The sequence below is a fragment of the Sitophilus oryzae genome, unplaced genomic scaffold (genome assembly GCF_002938485.1).
Source record: "Sitophilus oryzae breed Bouriz unplaced genomic scaffold, Soryzae_2.0 scaffold_175_pilon_pilon, whole genome shotgun sequence".
Taxonomy (NCBI): domain Eukaryota; kingdom Metazoa; phylum Arthropoda; class Insecta; order Coleoptera; family Curculionidae; genus Sitophilus; species Sitophilus oryzae.
Window position 1 is genome coordinate 554,075 of NW_022146457.1, and position 26,980 is coordinate 581,054.

Genomic DNA, 26,980 nt, shown 5'->3' on the forward strand with positions numbered 1-26,980 from the left:
ACTTTTTGAAGCTGAAGTTCATAAAATCCTCCTATAATATCTTGATTATTTTCATCTTGTATCAAGTATGTAACTGGATTGGTAAGTTGCACTGTTTTAATAGTAAATTTTTCAGTAGACCAATCAGGTTTATACTGTTTATCAAATGCTCCTCGAAATTTGGATATGCGTAGTAGTAATTTTTATCCTATTGAATACAGTTTTAAAGAGAATTTTTTCATGTTTTTTTTTACTTCTACGGGTTTCATTCCAATTGTTCGATGTTTTCTATTGTTGTAGGAGTGTTTCTATTGTTGCTGGGCGGATTCGAACAGGCTCCATAATAAATTTAGGCATAAAAGATCCAGACATATTTTTAAAAGAGGCATTAAGAAGTTTTTTAATTAAAATTAGACAAGCTCTGAAGACTTCAATGATTAAAGTTAATGTTAACTTTTTAGCCAATTTTATAAAACCTACTAATTCTGAAATAGAAGTAAAGCATTTCACTACTAAAAATCAAATAATCGATAATTTTACAAATTTAAAAAAGTGGTATAAGGAATATATTAGAAATTATATTTTAACAAAATTATCAGAATTTCAAGAACGAGATAGTGATAGTGAAATTCTTCAACTTAAAGTAAATATAAATAAATTTGTACCTATTACTGCAGGTGTTTCTACATTTGTTAATACACCTAAATTTCTAGACAAAACGAAAGCTGCAATAAACATAAAAAATAATGATGAATATTGTTTTCTTTGGTCAATAGTTGCATATTTAAATTATGTTTCGATTAATTCTAATCGTGTTTCATCCTATCCTCATTTTAGTGAAATAGCCTGTAGGAAAGATAAAAGAAAATTAAGCTATGAAAGGTTTTAATTTCCTATGCATTTAAAGGATATTCCAAAATTTGGAAAATGTAATAAAATTTCTATGAACGTTTTCAGCCATAAAAAAACGAAATTGAAAGCTTTAAGTAAAAATGACTTTTCTATTAAAATATTAAAATAAATTAACTACTATTACCAAACCATTCTGATATTGAGGATGTGAGTAGTAGTGATAATGGTGATAATGAAATTGAATGTTTTAAACAAAAAACATAATTTTGTCCTTATTAAAAATTTATCTCGATTACTTCATAAACAGTTACGTGATCAAAAGAATAAATCATGGTTATGTGAACGCTGTTTAAATTCATTTAAATCACAAACATTTTTGGAAGTTATTACAAACCAATGAAAAAAAAAATTACAACCCAATGAAAAAATTACATTACAACCCAATGCAAAAAAAAAATTTCAAAGTTTAAGTATAAGGAAAGTGTTCCTTATGAAAATGTTCATATAATGATGAACTTTCACCTTTTAACCTGTACACTGGTATTACATTGCATAAATTAGTTTAATAATGAACTAAATAATATAACGATATATGTGCGTATTCTTAGTAACATTATTCCAATGAAACCTCTTACAGAAGCACAATACCAATATATTCAAAGCTGTAAACAGTGTCACATTTGCTTGAAACCGTTTAATAAAAATGATGCAATTGTGAAATATCATTCACATTTTACGGGTGATTTTCGAGGTTTTGTTTATTCTCACTGCAATATTAATTCTCAAGATTCTAATAAAGTACCTGATATTTTTAAAATTTTAGAATTACATGTATGGAGACCTATGGATTATGTGCTCTTATTTTTTTTACCGCTCCTGGTTTAGCTTTTCAGTCTATGCTGAAAATTAATAATATAAAGCTAGAATTATTAACTGACATTGATGTGATTATGTTTATTGAACAAGGCATACGAAGGGGTCTTTTACAATATTCTAATCAATATGCAATAGCGAATAATAAATATATTATGGAAAGCCAATTTGATAACAATGAACCTTCGTCATATCTTATGTATTATGACGTTAATAATTTATATGGAGCAGATATGTCTATGCCTCTACTCGAATCACATTTTGAATGGGTTCAAGATTTATATGAATTATCAAATATAATAGATATTCCTGAAAATAGTGACATTGCTTATATATTTGAAGTTGATCTTACTTATCCTCAAGAACTTTTTGATTATTACACAGATTTACCATTATGTCCGGAAAGGAGAATACCTGCTGGCTCAAATATTCCTAAATTAGTCACAACTCTATATAATAAGGAAAAATATATAATTCACTATCGTAATTTACAACAAGCTGTTAGTTTAGGATTAAAAATAACAAAAATTCATAGTTTTGAAACTTAAATAGTCTTGTTGGTTAAAATCTTACATTGATTTAAACACAGCATTGCAAAAAATAAACGAATTTAAAAAAAAATTACAAACTGATGAATAATGCTATATTTGGTAAAACTATGGAGAATGTTCGTAAATATAAAGATATTAAACTGGGTAACGAAATGGTTAGAAAGGTATGGTGCTAAATACTATATTTCGCAACCAAATTTTCATAGTTGTACCATTTTTGATCAGGACATGGTAATAATCAAAGGTAATAATCGAAATGAAACGTGTAAAAGTTAAATTTGATAAACCAATTTATGTAGGATTTTCCATTTTAAATTTATCTAAGATTTTTATATACGATTTTCATTATAACTATATTCAAAACAAATTTGGAGAAAAAGCAAAAGGATTATACAGGGTGTCCCGGAAATAAGTGCAAGTATTTTAAATGGTAGTAATAATCGTTCAGCCCCAGAAACACGCCTAAGAGGTTTTTTTCGCGAAAAAAAAATTTGAAAATTCGGAATTTTTTGAAATCTTTTTTGAAATTTTTTTTAGTTTTCATTTAAAAAAAATAATTTCTTGATAATATGGCAACATAGGTAGTAGACTAAATTTACAAGAAAGAAAATCCAGAAAAGATCCAGTGGTTCTCAAAATTTTAGCAAAAAATCTTTTTTTATAAATTCAAAGTAAAATAACACCGTTATTTTGGACTTATTTGAAAAACGATAAAGAAAAGATATGTTTCTTTTATCGAGATCTACCACCACTTAAAATACTTGCACTTAATTCTGGGACACCCTCTATACTGATACTGATTCTCTTTTCAATCATTTTTTTGTGACCGATATTTATAACTCAATTAAGCAAGACATTCATAAATTTGATACATCAGGCTATCCTCCTCATAATGTCCATAATATACCACAAAAAAAATGGGTCTTATGAAAGATGAAAATAATTGGAAAATAATGACCGAATTTATTGGTTTGTGTATACAAACCAATAAATTCATATAAATATATTTTTTGGTGTATACTAAAAGCCAGATAAAAATAGCTCTATCTCCGAATGATGATAAAAGAATTAATAATTTAAATAAAAAAAAATTAAAACAAAAAAAATTTACCTACTTTTTAAAAATGGGCAATTTTTCAAGTTTTAAAAATATTTTATTATAGAGCAGCAGATTAAATCATTACTTTTTTGATCGCAATGGTACCTGCAAGGGTTAAGGCGCTCATAAATACAGGGCTGAAATTTGAATTGCCTTCAGAATGCTATGGACGAATAGCACCTAGATCAGGATTATCCTAAAAAAAAACGGCATCAATGTTGGAGGTAGAATTTTATTGTTATAATTATTAATATGATAGCTATTTATTATATTTTTTTTCTAGCTGGTGTTATCGATCAAGATTATAGACATTATTATAGTTTTAAGTAAATCATATAAAATTAGTACTCTTATTGATAACTTTTAACCTATTATGCATCATCACATGCAATAACAACGCAATAATTCTTATTGATAATCTTTAACCTTTTAAACGTTATCACACACACACAAGAACATGGCATTTTCCTAAATTTTAAGTATATAGCACCCCAGCCTATGTAAATCTTATAACATGGAATATATGCAAATTCCCTAAATCTACTGATTTTGATCTGGCAAAGCAGCATTTACAGTGCCGTCCTGCTTACCCTTAAAAACCTACCTTGAACAATTACATTAAGGCACGCTTCAACAACCCTCTGGTAAATTTACAAGAATGTGTAATGTAAATTTACAATGAATTAGTTCTTTAGAGATGACCTTCAAATTTATCAGGTCAATACTTCTTTGGCTCACGGATCGATGCTGACGGAAAACATGCCATCGAGCAAAATTGTTTTAGTATCCCGCCAGTTATACTACTAGCGTCTGATATTTTAAATAAACTAATATAATATACGTTATTTAATAAATAAATGTTATTTTCTATATTTTATTTGTTTTATACTTGTAGTCATGTTTTTAATTTATTAATAAAAATAGATATTATTTTACATAAATGAATATTATTTACTGTTTATGCTATAATAAGTTACGCCAGTAATGCAACTACGAACTATACCCGATTTTGGTGCATTTCCAATTCCAATCAATTTTCACAGATGAACTAAGATTGGGGGCAGGGCTTAGAGACCTTATGCTCTCTACATGATATATAATGGAAATACGCTTCCCAGATGGTCTTTTTTATAAGAGGAAATTTTATAGAGGACATTTTAATTTTTGATATTTTGAGAATTTTGCTTGTTCTAAAATTGTTAATACCGTTTATACTTTTCCAAATTTCCATACCGTTTTATAGAATACTTGAAAATATTGTTGCATTTCACAAAACATCGATAATAAAAAAGTTTTTCCTCATGTAAAGACAATCCGGGGACTTACTGTATATTCATAAACCTTTCCGTATACATATAGGGTCCGGCAAAGTACGCCGGACATCTGTAGCAACTTGAGTAAAAAAATTGTTTAAGTGCAAACCTAAAATATGTACTAAGATGCATTTCAGGAAAAATAACTTAACTTCTATAGAGTGGCTCAAAAAAGTGTGAGTGGATTAGGATGATTTTTTTAAATTGCACACTCTGTATATTATTGAAATTTTGGCTTCCCTTTCAGATCAATTTACATAATCCTAAGATATGAATAAATATATTTAGATAATTTCAGAGATATTAATAAATAATATATGTAACAATGAACAGATGGTATTGTGAATGGTCAATAAGATACCCGCCCTAAACTGCTTGTTATTGTTATTGGTCAAAAATATGAGATCCCTCCTTGTCAACAAATGAAAACACAGGTAACAAGGAAAAACATATTATAGATATCGTTCAGTTGTATCCAGACCTTTGCAGAGTTTAGCAAAGAGAAAAAGTGCGAAAAATTATGGAGAAATTTTTGTATAAAGGATACGTGTAAGCTCTGTGTGATATTGATAAAAATGATGAAAAGAAAAGGTGGATGTGCTGTACATCTGGGTGTTTCGCGATACTTATCATGACCATAGATCCCGCGGTAAAAAGAATAATTAATAGTCACAATCACAGATCGATGACAACAGCTACCAGAAGTTTAAAAAAGAAAGTCAGTGATTATTTAAACAAAGAACAGAAAAGATGCAATTTCGAGGAAGATCTTAGAAAAGCGGTGATCCGACAGAATTTTATACTAAATGTATGGAAGTTCAGGAAAGACAAAGAGCTTATATCCGAAGTCCAAGACCTCATTGAATAAAAAGAAGAATCCAACTTGTGGTAATAATATTTTTTATGTACTGCATAGTTGTAACTGTTGTTTTTTTAACTAAATATATTTTCTTTTATTTGACTTAATTTTTATTATTTAAAAAATAATTTTATTGTTTATATACCGTGTTCGTCGTTGGAAACACAAAATTGCATGCAAATTTTGAACTGTCCGAATATTGATAAAGTTTGATTTTTATAGTTACATCCCTAAATTATTTATAAAATAAACAGTTAAATATCATTTCAAATTAATATTTATAAGTTGTTTTGTTTTCTGTTTTGCGTTGCAGATTTTATAAAAAACTCGGTTGGGTTTTTTTTTTAAGAGTACTTAAATTTTATTTACTTATCTCTCATAAATTTCATAGAAATTATATGAAATAATGAACAGGTGATATTGTGAATAGCCAATAAGATAACTCGCTTTAAACTTCATATAACTTTATTATTGTGATTGGTCTAAAAATGTGCGGTCCCTTCCTTAAACTAAAATACAGGTAACAAGAAAAAAAATAATATCTATCAGTAGAGTAAAATATTTAACGATAATAAAAAAAGATACACGTTTAAAATATATTTTAATTATTACAGAATTGAAACTAGATATAAACGTGTAATTATGTAACAAAAATTAGCTAGATGAAATCAAATGCTCAAAATTCTTCCACTCCTGTTTGCTGCATAAAATTATACCCTTTTCAAAATATATATTTTCATGTTAAGAGGCATATGTGAAGTTCTACTTCGAAAAACAGCCATAATAATTTCTTTTATGTTATCAACAATAGTTTTTTTTAAAAACACTGTCTTTAATATATTCCGATAAAAAAAGTCCAAACTAGATAAATCAAGAGCATTTAAGTATCATAACAATTTTCTCTGATGTAGGATAAGTTTCCATTTTCGGCAAATTTCAGAGAATTATTTTTGTTTTACCTGGCAGAAATTGATAACTAATTGTTAAAGTTGAACTAATTCAGATATATTACAACCACCTAGATTTTACCAAATAATAAAGATCTGCTGTCACTAAATCATAAAAACAAAAATATCTAGGAAAATCTTTGTTTAAGGGTTAGGCAACCCTAATAGTATTTTGAAGAGACATGAATTCCCATTGAATATCGGAATAATATACTGGGTGTTCCATTTAAAATAAAAGAGCAACTTGCTTTTAAAGTGACCAATGTTCAATGTTAATTTTGTCTCACCCTGTATAACTTTTTGGGTCAAAATTTAATTTCATTCAGAGTACAATGGATATTTTTACTATATATGTAGGCTATGCCGAGTAAATTCCAATTTAGGAAGATTTTATTGAAATTTATAATTTGTTGTTCATTTTTAGGAAATGTTAAATATGTATGTCAAAAACTTTACATTGTAGCTATATACTTCTCTAATGAATAATTAAAAAAAATGACCAAAATTAACCTATATATGCAAAGAAAATTTCATTTCAATACAAACTGGCATTCACCTTGGAGCCTCCGCGCTGTATGAGAGGCGACACCCATACATATACAAATCGACACCCATACATATACAATCGTACATAAGAGCAAATAGCAAATGCATTTCAAAAATTTCTGAATTAAAAATTAAGTTAGTTATTTAATATTTATTAAGTATGTTAACATTATTTAAATATGACACGAAATAGGATAATGAATAAAAAAAATAAAAGTATATAAAAATAGAATAATTTTTGCATAATGTAGAGGCTGTTTAAAATATATTTTTCCATTTATATTTTGGGCTAGCCGAAAGAAGCATTTATTTACTATCGATAGTTGAGCCTCGGTGGTACGAAAGTACTACCGTTGTTTGAACTACTTCATTAAAGCACGTTTTAATAGTTGTTTAAAATCATTTAACTTAATTGTAGATTAAGAAAGGCAATCGAAAGCTGAAATTATAAACTGAAGGAACGAAATTATATCATAAATTTCAAATTATATAATATATTCAAAAATGAATTAACGGAAAATAAATTTGTAAGCAGATCTAAAGTGAACATTTGTTAAATAAAATATAAATTATGTCTAACTTAGATTATGAAATTAGCAGTAAAATTCTCCAATTTATTCAAAAATAGTTTAGATATATTAACCATCTAAAAATATAGGGCTCCTATTGACGTAACAAAACCATGTAATATATATATTAAAAGTGAAAAGGGCCTGTGTACTGTATCAATTATACTTAACAAACGGCCAAACAGAGACTTGCTATAACAATATTGTAATAAAACGCACAATATGGAGGCACACAACTTTAAGGCTTGTATTTTTATTAAATATTCAATAAAACTAATGAATATTTAATAAAAGCTATATTAAGGTTTCTTAATAAAAATGTATATAAACTTGTAAGAAGCGTCACAAATATTTGTTTTTCTGTAAAATAAAATATGGCAATAAAATATAATGAAGTGATTATAATGTACAATGTAACAAAATGAATATCCAGAGATAGTTATAAATACATCACATTTAAAATTTGTAATAAAATAAGAATTCTATAATAATATGAAAAATGTTCATGAACATAAATAAAAATATTTCAAGTACCTAATGTACCTACAAATTTACTATTTTGATAAAATAAAATTTGTATTCCAATCCAAATTAGTTAAATCATACTTTAGTGCGGCATTTAAGAGTCTCACTAGAAAGAAACAGATATTTATTCTAATTAAACATAACTAATTAAAAACTTACTTATCCAGCTCAATCAGAATAACCCTACTGCTTTAAATTAACGCATAAAAATAACAAAATAATAGTAAAACGTTAGAAATTTTGGTTAGAACGCAAGAATATGCAAATAATTGTCACTGTCTAAAATAGTTAACGCGAAATGCAACTAGGTCCCTAGATGACGCAGAAAAACTGACAGTAAAAGAAGTATAGAGATCGAATAATCCTTATCTCTATAGTATTCTTGAGCCCCTAGGGTCCCTATCTGTAGTCGCATCTCGAACTGGGTCTCCGAAAAGATCGACAAAATAACAGGCTTACTAGGCGCGTGTATGGGAGCGACGAAACGTAAGTATGTAATTTTTGTCGGTCTTTTGCATCTCTTGACTGGGGTCGCGTTTGACACTCGACTATGAATACGAGCCTTGTTCTGTTGCTGTTAAAGACTATTTTTGTTGAGATTGTGAAGATATTATAATGATAACTTAAATATTATAAAGAAAATAAAAACACAGTAAAATAAAAATTGTTTTATTTAGGATAGAAATCTTAAGTTATTATATGAAAAAGTATATGTAAACAAAATAATTCTTATAACACGCAAAAATTTGAAAATAATTTTTATTTACAAAGAACTTCTAAATACATCTGTAGACATTGTTATTATTTATTTCATAAAAATATCTAAATTTTTATACAATTCTTGTAAAGCTCAAATATTAATAACAAATGAGTATATATCGTAGAAAATTAATTATATCAGGAAAATGTCTAAATATGTATACAATATAAATATACTTAAAATTAGAGCAAACTTAAATCTTCAATATAATAGACTAATAAATAACAAAATAATACACTAAAGCACTTAATTAAATAAAACCTATTAAAAAAATCTTAAATTAACCTATTCTCCTAAAAACAAAAATATACCTATATAAATATTCAATAAGACTTATTATTAGCTAATTATAATAGTATGTACAAGTTATTTAATTAGTTGCATAGTGCCACACAATAGTCCAGTAGTTTGCAAAAGATTAAATGATCAATTTAATAAAAGAAACAAGAGCTATTTAACTTATTTACGTTAACTGTAGACTAAGCAACATAATCTCTTAATCGTAATTACCATTTATTCGATAAGAAAAAAAATTGTAAATATAAATGTACTCACAAATTTAAATTCTAGCCTTATCATTATTTTTACTTTATAAAGTTCATCGTCTTTGACAGCTTATTTGGATTTTTTCTAAATTTCTGTATTTTTGCAAAAAAAATTGTCGTACAACCGCCGACGTCACCCTGAAGTTTGTATCGTATTTCTTTGGGTTTCTCCGTTTATCTAGGTATATGTTATTGCTAGTTTCTCTCTTGTTTCTGGAGGATTCTAATCTCGTTTCCGTGGTTGGTGGATGATAGTAGTCGAATATTCCCTCTCTTACTGTCAAATCTGCTTCTCTAGTGATCATGGCGTAACATCCTGGATAACAGCAAACCCAAGTTTTAGACTCTATGTCTACAATATCTTCGTCACCAAACGCTTCTTTGTACAAATATCCTTTGTGCGATAAATTTTCCATCATTTAAGAGGTGATGCTTTATAACTGAACGATGTCAGTAATTTGTTCGTCTTGTCTACCTGGAACTTAATTTAGTGCTAAGGGTGGGCCAATTTTTTGGACCAATAACAACTAAGCCATTAACAGAATAGGGTGGGTTATCTTGAGGAGGGTCATAAAAATTGATATTGGTTCCACGCCTACTAATATTGTTTACATAAATATTCTATAAACCAATTATATTACGCTTATTAGATACTGATATGCCATTTTTATTAGAATTTTTTTTAGAAATAGAGAAAATGACATACCAAAAAATAAAAACATCAAGTTTAGATAGAATTCTAAAACAGTCTATACACTATTCCCAAAATGTTTTAGGAAATATTTTGTGAAACATTTCGCAAAACATTTCTAGATATACTTTCAGATATAAACTCAAATATAAGCCCGTGTTATAAAAATTAGTTTCCCACGTATCCGGAAATAGATCAAGACCCGCCGTAATTGGTTGTTAGTTTTTTATTGTTAACCTATCATGGCGCGTCTCGATCTATTTCAGGAAACTTGGGAACTAATTTTTATATCACGGGCTTATATTTGAGTTTACATCTGAAACTATATCCAGAAATGTTGGGCGAAATGTTTCACAAAATATTTCGTAAAATATTTTTATATTTTGGTATGTCATTTTCTCTATTTCTAAAAAATATTCTAATAAAAATGGCATATCAGTATCTAATAAGCGTAATATAATTGGTTTATAGAATATTTAAGTAAACAATATTAGTAGGCGTGGAACCAATATCAATTTTCATGACCCTCTCAAGATAACCCACCCTATTCTGTTAATGGCTTAGTTGTCATTGGTCCAAAAAATTGGCCCACCCTTAGCTCCAAATTAAGTTCCAGGTAGACAAGACTAACAAATTACTGACCTCGTTCAGTTATAACCAGACATTTATACTGTGCACTTAGATAAGCATCACCTCTTAAATGATGGAAAATTTATCGTACAAAGGATATTTGTACAAAGAAGCGTTTGGTGACGAAGATATTGTAGACTTAGAGTCTAAAACTTGGGTTTGCTGTTATCCAGGATGTTACGCCATGATCACTAGAGAAGCAGATTTGACAATAAGAGAGGGAATATTCGACCACTATCATCCACCAACCACGGAAACGAGAGGAGAATCATCCAAAAACAAGAGAGAAACTAGCAATAACATATACCTAGAGAAACGGAGAAACCTAATGAAATACGATAAAAACTTCAGGGTGACGTCGGCGGTTGTACGACAAATTTTTTTGCAAAAAATACAGAAATTTAGAAAAAATCCACGGAAGCTGTCAAAGAGGATGAACTTTATAAAGTAAAAATAATGATAAGGCTAGAATTTAAATTTGTGAGTGCATTTATATTTACTATTTTTTTCTTACTGAATGAGTGGTAATTACGATTAAGAGATTATGTTAGCTTAGTCTTCAGTTAACGTAAAATAAAGATTAAATAGCTCTTGTTTCTTAATAGTCGATGAAACTACTGGACTATTGTGTGGCACTATTAACAAATTAAATAAATTGTACAAAATGTACAGAATAGTATAAAGAGCTAATAATAAGTGTATATTGAATATTTATATAGGTATATTCTTGTTTTCTAGAATAGGTTAATTTAAGATTTTTTTAATAGGTTTTATTTAATTAAATGCTTTAATGTATTATTTTGTTATTTATTAGTCTATTATATTCAAGATTTAAGTTTGCTCTAATTTTAAGGATATTTATATTGTATACATATGTAGACATTTTCTTGATATAAATAATTTTCTACGATATATACTCATTTGTTATTAATATTTGAGCTTTACAAGAATTGTATAAAAATTTAGACATTTTCATGAAATAAATAATAACAATGTCTACTGATGTATTTAGAAGTTCTTTGTAAATAAAAATGATTTTCAAATTTTTGCGTCTTATAAGAATGATTTTGTTTACCATATACTTTTTCATTTAATAACTTAAGATTTCTATCTTAAATAAAACAATTTTTATTTTACTGTGTTTTTATTTTCTTTATAATATTTAAGTTATCATTATAATATCTTCACAATCTCAACAAAAATAGTCTTTAACAGCAACAGAACAAGGCTCGTATTCATAGTCGAGTGTCAAACGCGACTCCAGTCACGAGATGCAAAAGACCGACAAAAATAACAGACTTACGTTTCGTCGCTCCCATACACGCGCCTAGTAAGCCTGTTATTTTGTCGATCTTTTCGGAGACCCAGTTCGAGATGCGACTATAAATGGGAACCCTAGAGGCTCAAGAATACTATAGAGATAAGGATTATCCGATCTCTATACTTCTTTTACTGTCAGTTTTTCTGCGTCATCTAGGGACCTAGTTGCATTTCGCGTTAAAGATTTTAGACAGTGACAGTTATTTGCATATTCTTGCGTTCTAACCAAAGTTTTTAACGTTTTACTATCAGTTTGTTATTATTATGCGTTAATTTACAGCAGTAGAGTAATTCTGATTGAGTTGGATAAGTAAGTTTTTAATTAATTATGTTAAATTAGAGTAAATATCTATTTCTTTCTAGTGAGACTCTTAAATGCCGCCCTAAAGTATGTTTTAACTAGTTAAGGATTGGAATACAAATTTTATTTTTATCAAATAGTAAATTTGTATGTACATAGGTACTTGAAATATTTTTATTTATGTCCATGAACATTTTTCATGTTATTATGGAATTCTTATTTTATTACAAATTTTTAATGTGATGTATTTATAACTATCTGTGGATATTCATTTTGTTACATTGTACATTGTAATCATTTCATTACATTTTATTGCCATATTTTATTTTACATAAAAACAAATATTTGTGTAGCTTCTTTTTTCTTTTTATAGCTTTTATTAAATATTCATTAGTTTTATTGAATATTTAATAAAAATACAAGCCTCAAAGTTGTGTGCCTCCATATTGTGCGTTTTATTACAATATTGTTACGGCAAGTCTCTGTTTGGCCGTTTGTTAAGTATAATTGATACAGTACACAGGCCCTTTTCACTTTTAATATATCTATTACATGGTTTTGTCATGTCAATAGGAGCCCTATATTTTTAGATGTTTAATATCTCTAAACTATTTTGAATAAATTGAGGAATTTTATTGCTAATTTCATAATCTAAGTTAGACATAATTTATTTTTATTTAACAAATGTTTACTTTTACGATCTTTCTTACTAATTTATTTTCCGTTATTTCATTTCTGAATACATCTAATTTGAAATTTATGTTATAATTTAGTTCCTTCAGTTTATAATTTTAGCTTTCAATTTCCTTTCTTAATCTACAATTAAGTTAAATGTTTTTTAACAACTATTAAAACGTGCTTTAATGCAGTAGTTCAAACAACGGTATTATTTTCGTATCACCGAGGCTCAACTATCGATAGTAAATAAAAGCTTTTTTCGGCTAGCCCAAACCAAAATATAAAATTGAAAAATATATATTAAACAGAAATTTTCTGAGCATATATAGGTTAGTCTTGGTCATTTTTTTTTTAATTATTCATTAGAGAAGTATATGGCTAAAATGTAAAATTTTTGACATACATATTTAACATTTCCTAAAAATGAACAACAAATTTTAAATTTCTATAAAAGCTTCCTAAATTGGAATTTACTCGGTATAGCCTACATATATAGTAAAAATATCCATTGTACTCTAAATGAAATTAAATTTTGACCCAAAAAGTTATACAGGGTGAGACAAAATTAACATTGAACATTGGTCACATTTAAAAGCAAATTACTCTTTTATGTTAAATGGAATATCCAGTATATTATTCCCATATTCAATGGGGAATTTCAAGTCTCTTCAAAATACTATTAAGGTTGCCTAACCCTTAAACAAAGATTTTCCTAGATATTTTCGTTTTTATGATTTAGTGACAGCAGATCTTTATTATTTGGTAAAATCTAGGTGGCTGTAATATGTCTGACGTTACTTTAACATAGATGTCACATTAGTTCAACTTTAACAATTCGTTATCAATTTCTGCCAATTTCAACAAAAATAATTCTCGGAAATTTGCCGAAAATGGAAACTTATCCTACATCAGAGAAAATTGTTATGATACTTAAATGCTCTTGATTTATCTAGTCTGGACTTTTTTTATTGGAATATGTTAAAGACAGTGTTTTCAAAAAAACAAACTATTGTTGATAACATGAAAGAAATTACTGTGGCTGCTTTTCGAAGTAGAACTTCACATATGCCTCTTAACATGAAAATATATTTTATAGTTAGAGTTTTTATAGATATATATGGAGTATAATTTTATGCAGCAAACAGGAATGGAAGAATTTTGACCATTTGATTTGATCTAGCTAATTTTTGTTACATAATTACACGTTTATATCTAGTTTCAATTCTGTAATAATTAAAATATATTTTAAACGTGTATCTTTTTTTATTACCGTTAAATATTTTACCCTACTTATGTTAATTTTCTTCCTTGTTACCTGTTTTTTAGTTGCTGAAAGGAAGGGACCGCACATTTTTAGACCAATGACAATAAAGTTCTATGAAGTTTAGGGCGGGTTATCTTACTGACCATTCACAATATCATCTGTTCATTATTACATATAATTTCTATAATATTAATGAGAGACATGCTGTAAATAAAATTTAAGTACTCTTAAGAAAAATTGGACCCAACCGAATTTTTTATAAAAAATCTGCAACGCAAAACATATTTTATAAATAAATTTATGGATGTAAATATAAAAATCAGAGTTTATCAATATTTGGACAGTTCAAAATTTGCATGCAATTTTCTATGTTTCCAACGACAAACACGGTATATAAACAATAAAAATATTTTTTAAATAATAAAACTTAAGTCACATAAAAGAAAATATATTTAGTTAAAAAAACAACAGTTAAATATTATTACCCCAAGTTGGATTCTTCTTTGGTCTGTTGAACTGACCCTAATGTCTGCCTTCCTGAACTTCCATACATTTAGTATAAAATCTCATCGGACTTCACCGCTTTCTCAAGGTCTCTTCGAAATTGCATTTTTCTGTTCTTTGTTTAAATAATCACTGAGTTTCTTTTTTAAACTTCCAGCAACTGTGGACATCGATCTGTGATTGTGACTATTAATTATATCTTTTACCGCTGGATTTTTGGTCATGATAAGTATCGCGAAACACCGAGATGTACAGCACATCCAAGTTTCTTTCATCATTTTATCAATATCATTAATAAAGCGTACATCAACCTTTATACAAAAATTCTCCATAATTTTTCGCACTTTTTTATTTTGTCTCCAAGCAAACTCTGCAAAGGTCTGGATACCACTCAACGATATCTATATAATGTTTTGTTACCTGTCTTCACCTATTGACAAGGAGGATCGCATATTTTGGAACTAACAAATAATAAAGTAATGCAGTTCAGGGCAGGTATCTTATTGACCATTCACAATACCATCTGTTCATTGTTACATATACTATTTATTAATATCTCTGAAATTATCTAAATATATTTACTCATATCTTGGATTATGTAAATTGATCTGCAAGGAAGCCAAAATGCAATAATATAGAGTGTGTTCCGTTTAAAAAGGTCATCTCACTCTTTTTTGAGCCACCATAGAAGTGTTATTTTTCCTGAACTCAGTATTACTTCGTTTCAGTTACGTATTGCTATCCCTAAAATTTTCTATATATATATATATATATATATATATATATATATATATATATATATATATATATATATATATTTCTCTCTATATATATATATATATATATATATATACTAAGAATAGAAACAAACTTAAATCTTCAATATAATAGACTAATAAATAACAAGATAATACATTAAAGCGCCCCAATTAAATAAAACCTATTAAAAATCTTAAATTAATCTGTTACTCCTAAAAACAAAAATATACCTATATAAATATTCAATAAGACTTATTATTAGCTAATTATACTATTCTGTACAAGTTATTTAATTAGTTGGCGTAGTGCCACACAATAGTCCAATAGTTTGCAAAAGATTAAATGATCAATTTAATAAAAAAAAACAAGAGCTATTTAACTTATTTACGTTAACTGTAGACTAAGCAACATAATCTCTTAATCGTAATTACCATTCATTCGATAAGAGAAAAAAAAATAGTAAATATAAATGTACTCACAAATTTAAATTCTAGCCTTATCATTATTTTTACTTTATAAAGTTTATCGTCTTTGACAGCTTCTTTGGATTTTTTCTAAATTTCTATATTTTTTGCAACAAAATTTGTCGTACAACCGCCGGCGTCACCCTGAAGTTTTTATCGTATTTCTTTAGGTTTCTCCGTTTGTCTAGGTATATGTTATTGCTAGTTTCTCTTTTGTTTATGGAGGATTCTAATCTCGTTTCCGTGATTGGTGGATGATAGTGGTCGAATATTCCCTCTCTTACTCTCAAATCTGCTTCTCTACTGACCATGGCGTAACATCCTGGATAAGAGCAAACCCAAATTTTAGACTCTAAGTCTACAATATCTTCGTCACCCAACGCTTCTTTGTACAAATATCCTTTATACGATAAATTTCCCATTTTTTACGAGGTGATGCCTATGTAAGTGCACAGTATAAATGTCTGGTTATAACTGAACGAGGTTAGTAATTTGTTAGTCTTGTCTACCTGGAACTTAATTTGGTGCTAAGGGTGGGCCAATTTTATGGACCATTGACAACTAAGCCATTAACAGAATCAGGTGCGTTACCTTGAGGAGGGTCATAAAAATTGATATTGGTTCCACGCCCTACTAATATTGTTTACTTAAATATTCTATAAACCAATTATATTACGCTTATTAGATACTGATATGCCATTTTTATTATAATATTTATTAGAAATAGAGAAAATGACATACCAAAAAATAAAAACATCATGTTTAGATAAAATTCTAAAACAGTCTCTACACTATTCCTAAAATGTTTTACGAAATATTTTGTGAAACATTTCGTAAAATATTTCTAGATATACTTTCAGATGTAAACTCAAATATAAGCCCGTGTTATAAAAATTAGTTTCCCACGTATCCGGAAATAGATCGAGACCCGCCGTGACTGGTTGTTTGTTTTTTATTATTAACCTAAAGGCGCGTCTCAATCCTATCTAGGCGCATCTCCATCTATTTCAGCAAACTTTGGAACTAATTTTTATAACACGGGCTTATATTTGAGATTACATCTGAAACTATATCTAGAAATGTTTTGCGAAATGTTTCACAAAATTTTTCCTAAAACATTTTGGGAATAGTGTAGAGGCTGTTTTAGAATTTTATCTAAACTTGATGTTTTTATATTTTGGTATGTCATTTTCTCTATTTCTAAAAAATATTCTAATAAAAATGGCATATCAGTATCTAATAAGCGTAATATAATTGGTTTATAGAATATTTAAGTAAACAATGTTAGTAGGCGTGGAACCAATATTAATTTTTATGACCCTCCTCAAGATAACCCACCCTATTCTGTTAATGGCTTAGTTATCATTGGTACAGAAAAATGACCCACCCTTAGCAACAAATTAAGTTCCAGATAGACAAGAGTAACAAATTGCTGACATCGTTCAGTTATAATCAGACATTTATACTGTGCACTTAGATAAGCATCACCTCTTAAATGATGGAAAATTTATCATACAAAGGATATTTGTACAAAAAAGCGTTTGGTGACGAAGATATTGTAGACTTAGAGTCTAAAACTTAGGTTTGCTGTTATCCAGGATGTTAAGCCATGATCACTAGAGAAGCAGATTTGACAGTAAGAGAGGGAATATTCGACCACTATCATATTTAAGTTATCATTATAATATCTTCACAATCTCAACAAAAATAGTCTTTAACAGCAACACAACAAGGCTCGTATTCATAGTCGAGTGTCAAACGCGACTCCAGTCACGAGATGCAAAAGACCGACAAAAATAACAGGCTTAATGACAGACTTACGTTTCGTTGCCCGTATACACGCGCCTAGTAAGCCTGTTATTTTGTCGATCTTTTCCGAGACCCAGTTCGAGATGCGACTATAAATGGGGACCCTAGAGGCTCAAGAATACTATAGAGATAAAGATTATTCGATCTCTATACTTCTTTTACTGTCAATTTTTCTACGTCATCTAGGGACCTAGTTGCATTTCGCGTTAAAGATTTTAGACAGTGACATTTATTTGCATATTCTTGCGTTCTAACCAAAGTTTCTAACGTTTTACTATCATTTTGTTATTATTATGCGTTAATTTACAGCAGTAGGGTAATTCTGATTGAGTTGGATAAGTAAGTTTTTAACTAATTATGTTTAATTACAATAAATATCTATTTCTTTCTAGTGGGACTCTTAAATGCCGCACTAAAGTATGTTTTAACTAGTTGGGATTGGAATACAAATTTTATTTTAACAAAACAGTAAATTTGTGGGTACATTAGGTACTTGAAATATTTTTATTTATGTTCATGAACATTTTTCATATTATTATGGAATTCTTATTTTATTAAAAATTTTTAATGTGATGTATTTATAACTATCTGTGGATATTCATTTTATTACATTGTACATTGTAATCATTTCATTAGATTTTATTGCCATATTTTATTTTACATAAAAAGAAATATTTGTAGAGCTTCTTATAAGTTTATATACATTTTTATTGGGAAACCCTAATATAGCTTTTATTAAATATTCATTAGTTTTATTGAATATTTAATAAAAATACAAGCCTCAAAGTTGTGTGCCTCCATATTGTGCGTTTTATTACAATATTGTTATGGCAAGTCTCTGTTTGGCCGTTTGTTAAGTATAATTGATACAGTACGCAGGCCCTTTTCACTTTTAATATATCTATTATATGGTTTTTTCAAGTCAATAGGAGCCCTATATTTTTAGATGGTTAATATCTCTAAACTATTTTTGAATAAATTGGAGAATTTTATTGCTAATTTCATAATCTAAGTTAGACATAATTTAGTTTTTATTTAACAAATGTTTACTTTGGATCTGCTTACTAATTTATTTTCCGTTATTTCATTTTTGAATATACCTAATTTGAAATTTATGTTATAATTTAGTTCCTTCAGTTTATAATTTTAGCTTTCAATTTCCTTTCTTTTTTAACAACTATTACAACGTGCTTTAATGCAGTAGTTCAAACAACGGTAGTACTTTCGTACCAGCGAGGCTCAACTATCGATAGTAAATAAAGGCTTTTTTCGGCTAGCCCAAACTAAAATATAAAATGGAAACATATATCTTAAACAGCCTCTACATTATGCGGAAATTATTCTATTTTTAGATATTTTTATTTCTTTATTCATTATCGTATTTCGTGTCATATTTAAATAATATTAACATACTTAATAAATCTTAAATAACTAAATTAATTTAAAATAGTTCGGAAATATTTGAAATGTTGTTGCTATTTTTAGAGAGTCCCTCTCTAAAAATATAGTTACAATTATTGTAACTATATTTAGAAATATGTACAGGGTGTCGCCCCTCATATAGCGCGGAGACTCCAAGGAAAATGGCAGTTTGTATTGAAATGAAATTTTCTGACCATATATAGGTTTGTTTTGGTCATTTTTTTAAATTATTCATTAGAGAGGTCTATGGCTAAGACGTAAAGTTTTTGACATACATATTTAACATTTCCTAAAAATAAACAACAAATTTTAAATTTCAATGAAAGCTTCCTAAATTGGAATTTATTCGGTATAGCCTACATATTATGTAGTAAAAATATCCATTGCATTGTACTCTAAATAAAATTAAATTTTGACCCAAAATGTTATACAGGGTGAGACAAAATTAACATTGAACATTGGTCACATTTAAAACCAAGTTACTCTTTTATTTTAAATGGAACACCCAGTATATTATTCCGATATTCAATGGGGAATTCATGTCTCTTCAAAATACTATTAAGGTTGCCTAACCCTTAAACAAAGATTTTCCTAGATATTTTTGTTTTTATGATTTACATAGCAGATCTATGACAGCAGATCTTTATTATTTGGTAAAATCTAGGTGGCTGTAACATGTCTGACGTTACTTCAACATAGATGTCAAATTAGTTCAACTTTAACAATTAGTTATCAATTTCTACCAGTTAAAACAAAAACAATTCTCGGAAATTTGCCGAAAATGGAAACTTATCCTACATCAGAGAAAATTGTTATGATACTTAATTGCTCTTGATTTATCTAGTCTGGACTTTTTTTTATCGGAATATGTTAAAGATAGTGTTTTCAAAAAAAAAACTATTGTTGATAATATGAAAGAAATTATTGTGGCTGCTTTTCGAAGTAGAACTTCACATAATATGCCTCTTAACATGAAAATATCTTTTGAAAAGAGTATAATTTTATGCAGCAAACAGGAATGGAAGGATTTTGAGCATTTGATTTCATCTAGCTAATTTTTGTTATATAATTACACGTTTATATCTAGTTTCAATTCTGTAATAAGTAAAATATATTTTAAACGTGTATTTTTTTTATTACCGTTAAATATTTTGCTCTACATACATTAATTATTTTCCAAAGAAAAAAATCTAAATTTATGTGAGGATGCAGTCAATAATCACCACATATGCTAATAAAACTACTTTTTCAAATTTGTTAAGCTTTCGAGAATGTTATTCCCATCATCAGGAGAGTTTGACTGAGTCAATTAGCAAAAAACCATCCTCTGCACAAAAAGGCCTTAAAAACTAGCATCGTATGACATTGGAATACAAGGACATTTTCTTTATAAAATATTAAATACATATCCAACAACATTACTTTTCCTTTAAATACAAAAAAAAAGATTTTTTTAAATTTACTAAACTAATTTCTACATTGTTATTTCGAGCTCGATCAAACAGTGACTGTAATCGAAATAACAATGTAGAAATTAGTTTGGTAAATTTAAAAAAAAATCTTTTTTGTTTTGTGTTTAAAGGAAAAGTAAGGTCGTTGGATATGTATTTTAATATTTTATAAAGGAAATGTTCTTGTATTCCAAAGTCATGCGATACTAGTTTTTAAGGCCTTTTTGTACAGAGGATGTTTTTTGCTAATTGACTCAGTCAAACTGTCCTGATGATGGAAATAAAAATTCGCGAAAGCTTGACAAATTTGAAAAAGTAGTTTTATTAGCCTATGTGGTAATTATTGACTGCATCCTCACTTAAATTTTGAGTGTTTTTCTTAACTTAGTCAGTCACGACTAATCTGCTATTTTTATTTTTTTCCTTGTTACCTGTTTATTAGTTGCTGAAAGGAAGGAACCGCATATTTTTAGACCAATGACAATAAAGTTATATGGAGTTTAAGACGGATTATCTTATTGATCATTCACAAAATCATCTGTTCATTATTACATATAATTTCTATAATATTTATGAGAGGCATGTTGTAAATAAAATTTAAGTACTTTTAAGAAAAAATGGACCCAACCAAATTTTATATAAAAAATCTACAACGCAAAACAGAAAACAAAACAACATAAATATTAATTTGAAACGATATTTAACTGTTTATTTTATAAATAAAATTAGGGATATAACTACAAAAATCAAAGTTTATCAATATTTGGACAGTTCAAAATTTGCGTGCAATTTTCTATGTTTCCAACGGCGATGCACCACACGGTACATAAACAATAAAATAATTTTTTTAGAAATAAAAATTAAGTCAAATAATAGAAAATGTATTTAGTAAAAAAAAATAACCAGTTACAACTACGTAGTACATAAAAAAATATTATTACCCCAAGTTGGATTCTTCTTTTTATTCAATGAGGTCTTGGACTTCGGATATAAGCTCTTTCTCTTTCCTGAACTTCCATACATTTAGTATAAAATTCTGTCGGATCACCGCTTTTCTAAGGTCTTTGTCGAAATTGCATTTTTTCTGTTCTTTGTTTAAATAATCACTGAGTTTCTTTTTTGAACTTCTGGCAGCTGTTGTCATCGATCTGTGATTGTGACTATTAATTATTTCTTTTACTGCGGGATTTTTGGTCATGATAAGTATCGCGAAACACTCAGATGTACAGCACATCCAAGTTTTCTTTTCATCATTTTTATCAATATCACACAAAGCGTATACGTATCCTTTATACAAAAATTTCTCCATAATTTTTCGCACTTTTTCTGTTGCCTAACTCTGCAAAGGTCTGGATACAACTGAACGATATCTATAATATGTTTTTCTTGTTACCTGTGTTTTCACTTGTTGACAAGGAGGACTGTATATTTTGGACTAATAAATAATAAAGTAATGTAGTTTGAAGGGTATATTCATTGACAATTCACAACAATTATTCAGTTCATTACATATATTATTTTCATTAATCTCTGAAATTATCGAAATATATTTACTCATATCTTAAAGTAAATATATATAAAGTTGTACCTATTACTGCACGTTTTTCAACATTTGTTAATACACCTAAATTTATAGACAAAACGAAAGCTGTAATAAACATAAAAAATAATGATGAATATTGTTTTCTTTTGTCAATAGTTGCATATTTAAATCCTGTTTCGATTAATTCTAATAGTGTTTCTTATCCTCATTTTAGTGAAATAACCTAAAAGAAAGATAAAAGAAAATTAAGCTATGAAAAATTTCAATATATATAAAAAAAAGCGATAGCTTCTAAAAAGAAAAAATGTTTTTTTAATTCAATTCAATAAAAATAAATGTATTGCTCATGCATCTGTAGATGTTAGTAATGTATGGCAATCGCTTTTTCGATTTTAAAAAACAGAACATAAATAAACGTATCATACCTACGTAAAAAATAAAAATAATCATACAGAAAGTTTGGGTTTTTTGGTTTTACCTTATTAAGTAATTGTTATCAGGTGGTAATTGTTAATTTTGAAGTTTAACTTGATATAATGTCATTTTAACAGAACTAAAACAGTTTTTGTAGACGTATCTGTTTAAAAAAAACTAAAGTGTTCTCGAATAGTTGAATTTAAATATTTTAAATATATTTTTTCTTTATTCTTCGTATTTTTTTGCTTCCGGCGACGCGACGGAAAGAGATAAACTTTCCGAAACGTTAAGCATTTTTTTTTGTTCGTTAGGTAAATTTGTATAACAGTGCTTTCAGATGGAGCGGACCGTCTGCGGATGTTTTTTCAAGATAGCTCATCCGGCCGGAGCATACGCGACCCATGTGAAATTGTTCATATAAACCGCGTAGACGACGGCCGGCTCGGTGTGGACGCCGCCCGCTCCATCTGAAAGCGCTGTAACTGTAAACATAACGTCGGACAAGTAGTTTCCGTTTGGGATAAACGCAGAAGTGTTTACAAAAAATTACTATTTTATTTTGTAGATTTTCTTGCAGTGGCGAAATACCTATAAAGGATTTTTTGGAGAGATGAATGCGCCACATGGGTATAGACATTTTTTTACAATTCAGGTATGGGCCTCAGAAATTTAGAAGGTAAATTTATAAAATTACAACATTCTAATCAGTAAATGTAGGGATAGTGGGGTAATACCAAAATTCCTAAGACTACATATACCTTACACTACACAGAGAACTATAAACATATTAAATAGGGCTAGTTTAGCAATTTTAATTTAAAAAAATACTTTTCCTAAATATGCTATAATGAATCGCCCTCGTTCCATTTGAAAAAATTGAGATATGTGTAAAAATACCCGGTATAGAGAAATATAATTGTGTTATTTAAAACAATGTAAAAATATGGTAAAATGTTACTGTTAGCTGTTCTTTCAATTCCCTTCTAAACCTACAATTATATTATATGTTTTTGTAATAGTTAATAAAACAGGCTAGAGTGATACTGTTGCCGAGTATGGTTAATAAAAATTGAAAGTATCCTACAAAATTAAATTGGATCAAAAGTTTTGTGTTCAAGTGTACTTGTGTGGTGACAGAAAATAATTTGTCATACAAAAGAAATAAAGCGTGCAATAAAAAATAAAAACAAGCTAAAAATAAGCTGAATATAAAGTTTTTGCCCACACGGTTTATTACTTCCTCAAATTTTCAAAAACAGTAGCCTAATTATATGTTTAAGAAATTTAACATATATGTTCACTTTTATGTACTTATAGAAATAATTTTCTACCATCAAAATAAATCACCAAAGCAAAGTAATACATACCAGACACAAAAACGACATAATAGAGGAAATATCACAAGTTGAAAATCGGTAATATTAAACGCTCAAAAACAAATAGATAATTTAAAATTGAAACATCATTACCTTCTAGAAAAAACGCGATTAAAAATAACTAAAAAAATCATCACGAGAAATTTTTAAAGAGTTAGTGTAAATTTTAAAATTCATATATTTATTTATTTATTACTTATATAAGGTCGCTCATTTATGAATTTGCCTTTAAAAAACATCATCATTGATGTGTATACCTATTTTATAAGGACTAAATTAGAATATACTGCAAGAATTTTTCAGGCATCTAAATGCAAAATTCGACATTGAAATAAAATTTGCAGAATACACAAAAAATGATTTAAAATCTTATCAATAAAAAAAATTAATTAAATCTAAAGCATTGCATTTATCTGGTGCATTATTTCTTGAAAATATCTTGCATAAAGATCTAGTTCAGGAAGTTTCTCTTGGAATAACGAATTAAATGGAGCATAGAACTCAATTTTCAGAAATGTGTGACTCATCGAGGCTTTAGACGCCTGATTTAATATGAAATGAAATCCATAACTGAATCTGTTAATTCTGTAATATATTGTTTTGTATCTTCAAACATTCCACATTCAGTCTTTATTTACTCATTTTTTGAAATGCCTGTCATGTTTCAATTTATTAATAAGTTTTAAATTATAATAATATAGCCAGTAAAAATACCACTATATTAATATATTAATACATTAAGCAGAAAGTAGTATCAACTGACCAGTGAGAAAGAAAATCTAGGAACTAGTGGGGTTGCAGTCGGAAGGGTTTGGCAAAGAATTAATACACTTTGTTAATTGTCAAGCTTTTGGAATTTATTCGCTTTTGCGCCTTCACGCCTTAGATTGAGACGCAATTGAATTTATAATCGAACATCTCTTAATTATAACACTGTTTTAAATAAATATCAGGCGGCTTAACCGCCCCACAAGAGCCCTCTCTTTTTTTGTGGTTGGCTGGTCAGCGACGCTTCACGGTGCAGTTTTCAACACAAGCCAATTTTTAATGTAGTTTTTTATGAAGGTCTCTTGTACCATGTTAATTCCCTGAGGAAGGAATGAATAAATTCCGAAAGCTTGACAATTAACAAAGTGTATTAATTCTTTGTCAAACCCTTCCGACTGCAACCTCATTAGTTCCTAGATTTTCTTTAATACATTAATATATCAATTTAATCATGAAACTAAATTTAAATGAAAATTATTGATTTTTTTGCCTGCTGCCTTTTTTGTCTTACCAGAGAAATATGAATCATATTATTTAAATTAATGAAAAAAATTATTGTACTGAACCGTTTTGTAAGCTAATATAAAAAAAGACAATGGAATTCCGGAATTCCTTCAGTATCAATTCATTTATTTATATTAGATTGGATTAAATATGCTTGATTTATTTTTGCTTTAGAGACTATGACTCTATACACTATGACGAGAACATTATTTTCTATTGGCTTATTTTTAACCCCAAAAATAAGACACACCCCAATTTCTACCTAACCCTCACCTCAATGGTGCAAACATAATCCCACCCTTTTCGTCAGCAACTGCTGTAACAGGTAACAAGGAAAAGTTAACTACTTACGGATATCAGTTACATCCAAAGAGTTGTCCAGTGAAGACCTATATCCAGTACATAAAAACAAATTCAACGATGGACACATTCTTATACAAAGGCTACATGTACAAGAACTTATTTTTTGGTGACGACCGCACGGATGCTGTTCTGAGAAGTTGGGTTTGCTGCAATTCCGATTGTTTCGCCATGATAAAAACAGAAAATTCAACAGTAACTGAAGAAATTTTCGAACATATTCATGCCCTGCCAAGTCAAGTAGGCGCTGGGTATTTAACTGGACAAGTGAGTGACAGTGACATGAATAGGGCCAAGATCTCAAAATACCTAAGAAGTGAAGACAGAAAGTGCGATTTGAAGAGTAACATGCGAGTTACGGTGATGCGAATGAACTTTTTGGACAAAATTCATCAATATAGAAACCAGCCGGACATGTTAGCGGAAATAAAGGAACTGTTTGAGAAAGAAAGTGAGTTTTGGGATATGTGGGATATGTACTGAAAGGAAGAAGCTAATCCGTTAGAAAAGCGCTTCGTCACTTAAGGAAACTTATCGTCTATTTAGTATTTATGACTATTATTTGATAGTTTTATTTTAGTTTTAATATACTTAAAGTGTAATATTTTTGTTTGTATATAAATTTAATTTTTTAAAATAATAAATAAATTATTCTACGCACACGTCTAAAGTATAGTTTTTTTATACAACGTTTATCATTTTACTATAGAGGGTAAGTCTTAAATGAGAGCAAATATTTTCAGGGCCAATTGACCTAAGAAACATATTTTCTTTTTTCCTTTTTTCAAATAAGTCCACAATAACAGAGTTATTTTCCAGTGAAATTTAAAGAAATATATTTTCGAATCTTTTCTGAATTTTCTTTCATGTAAATTTAATTAATGTGTTTAGCTTAAAATTAAAAAAAAATCAAAAAGATCGTGATATTCTAATATTTTCGGGCGAAAAAAAAACCTAACAGACATGTTTCAGGGGACCATATATACCACCCCTAAATATATTTGCACTTATTTAAAGCTCGCCCTATATAATAATAGAAATTAAAATAGAGAACAACGGCATACGGTCGAATCGGCCTACAAACACGTAAACGTTTACGTACACATGCGCATTTCTTATATTTTCTAATTTTTATACACGTAAAAGATTCTTTACGTATACCAGGAGCAACCGTCTCGATCGTATGCCGTTGTTCTCTAATATCACAGTAATATCTAGTCTGCAAATCTAGTAATATCCATTCAGAGTTTTCCATCTAAATTTTCTTTTATAAAAGTTACTAATAAAAAAATTATTTTATG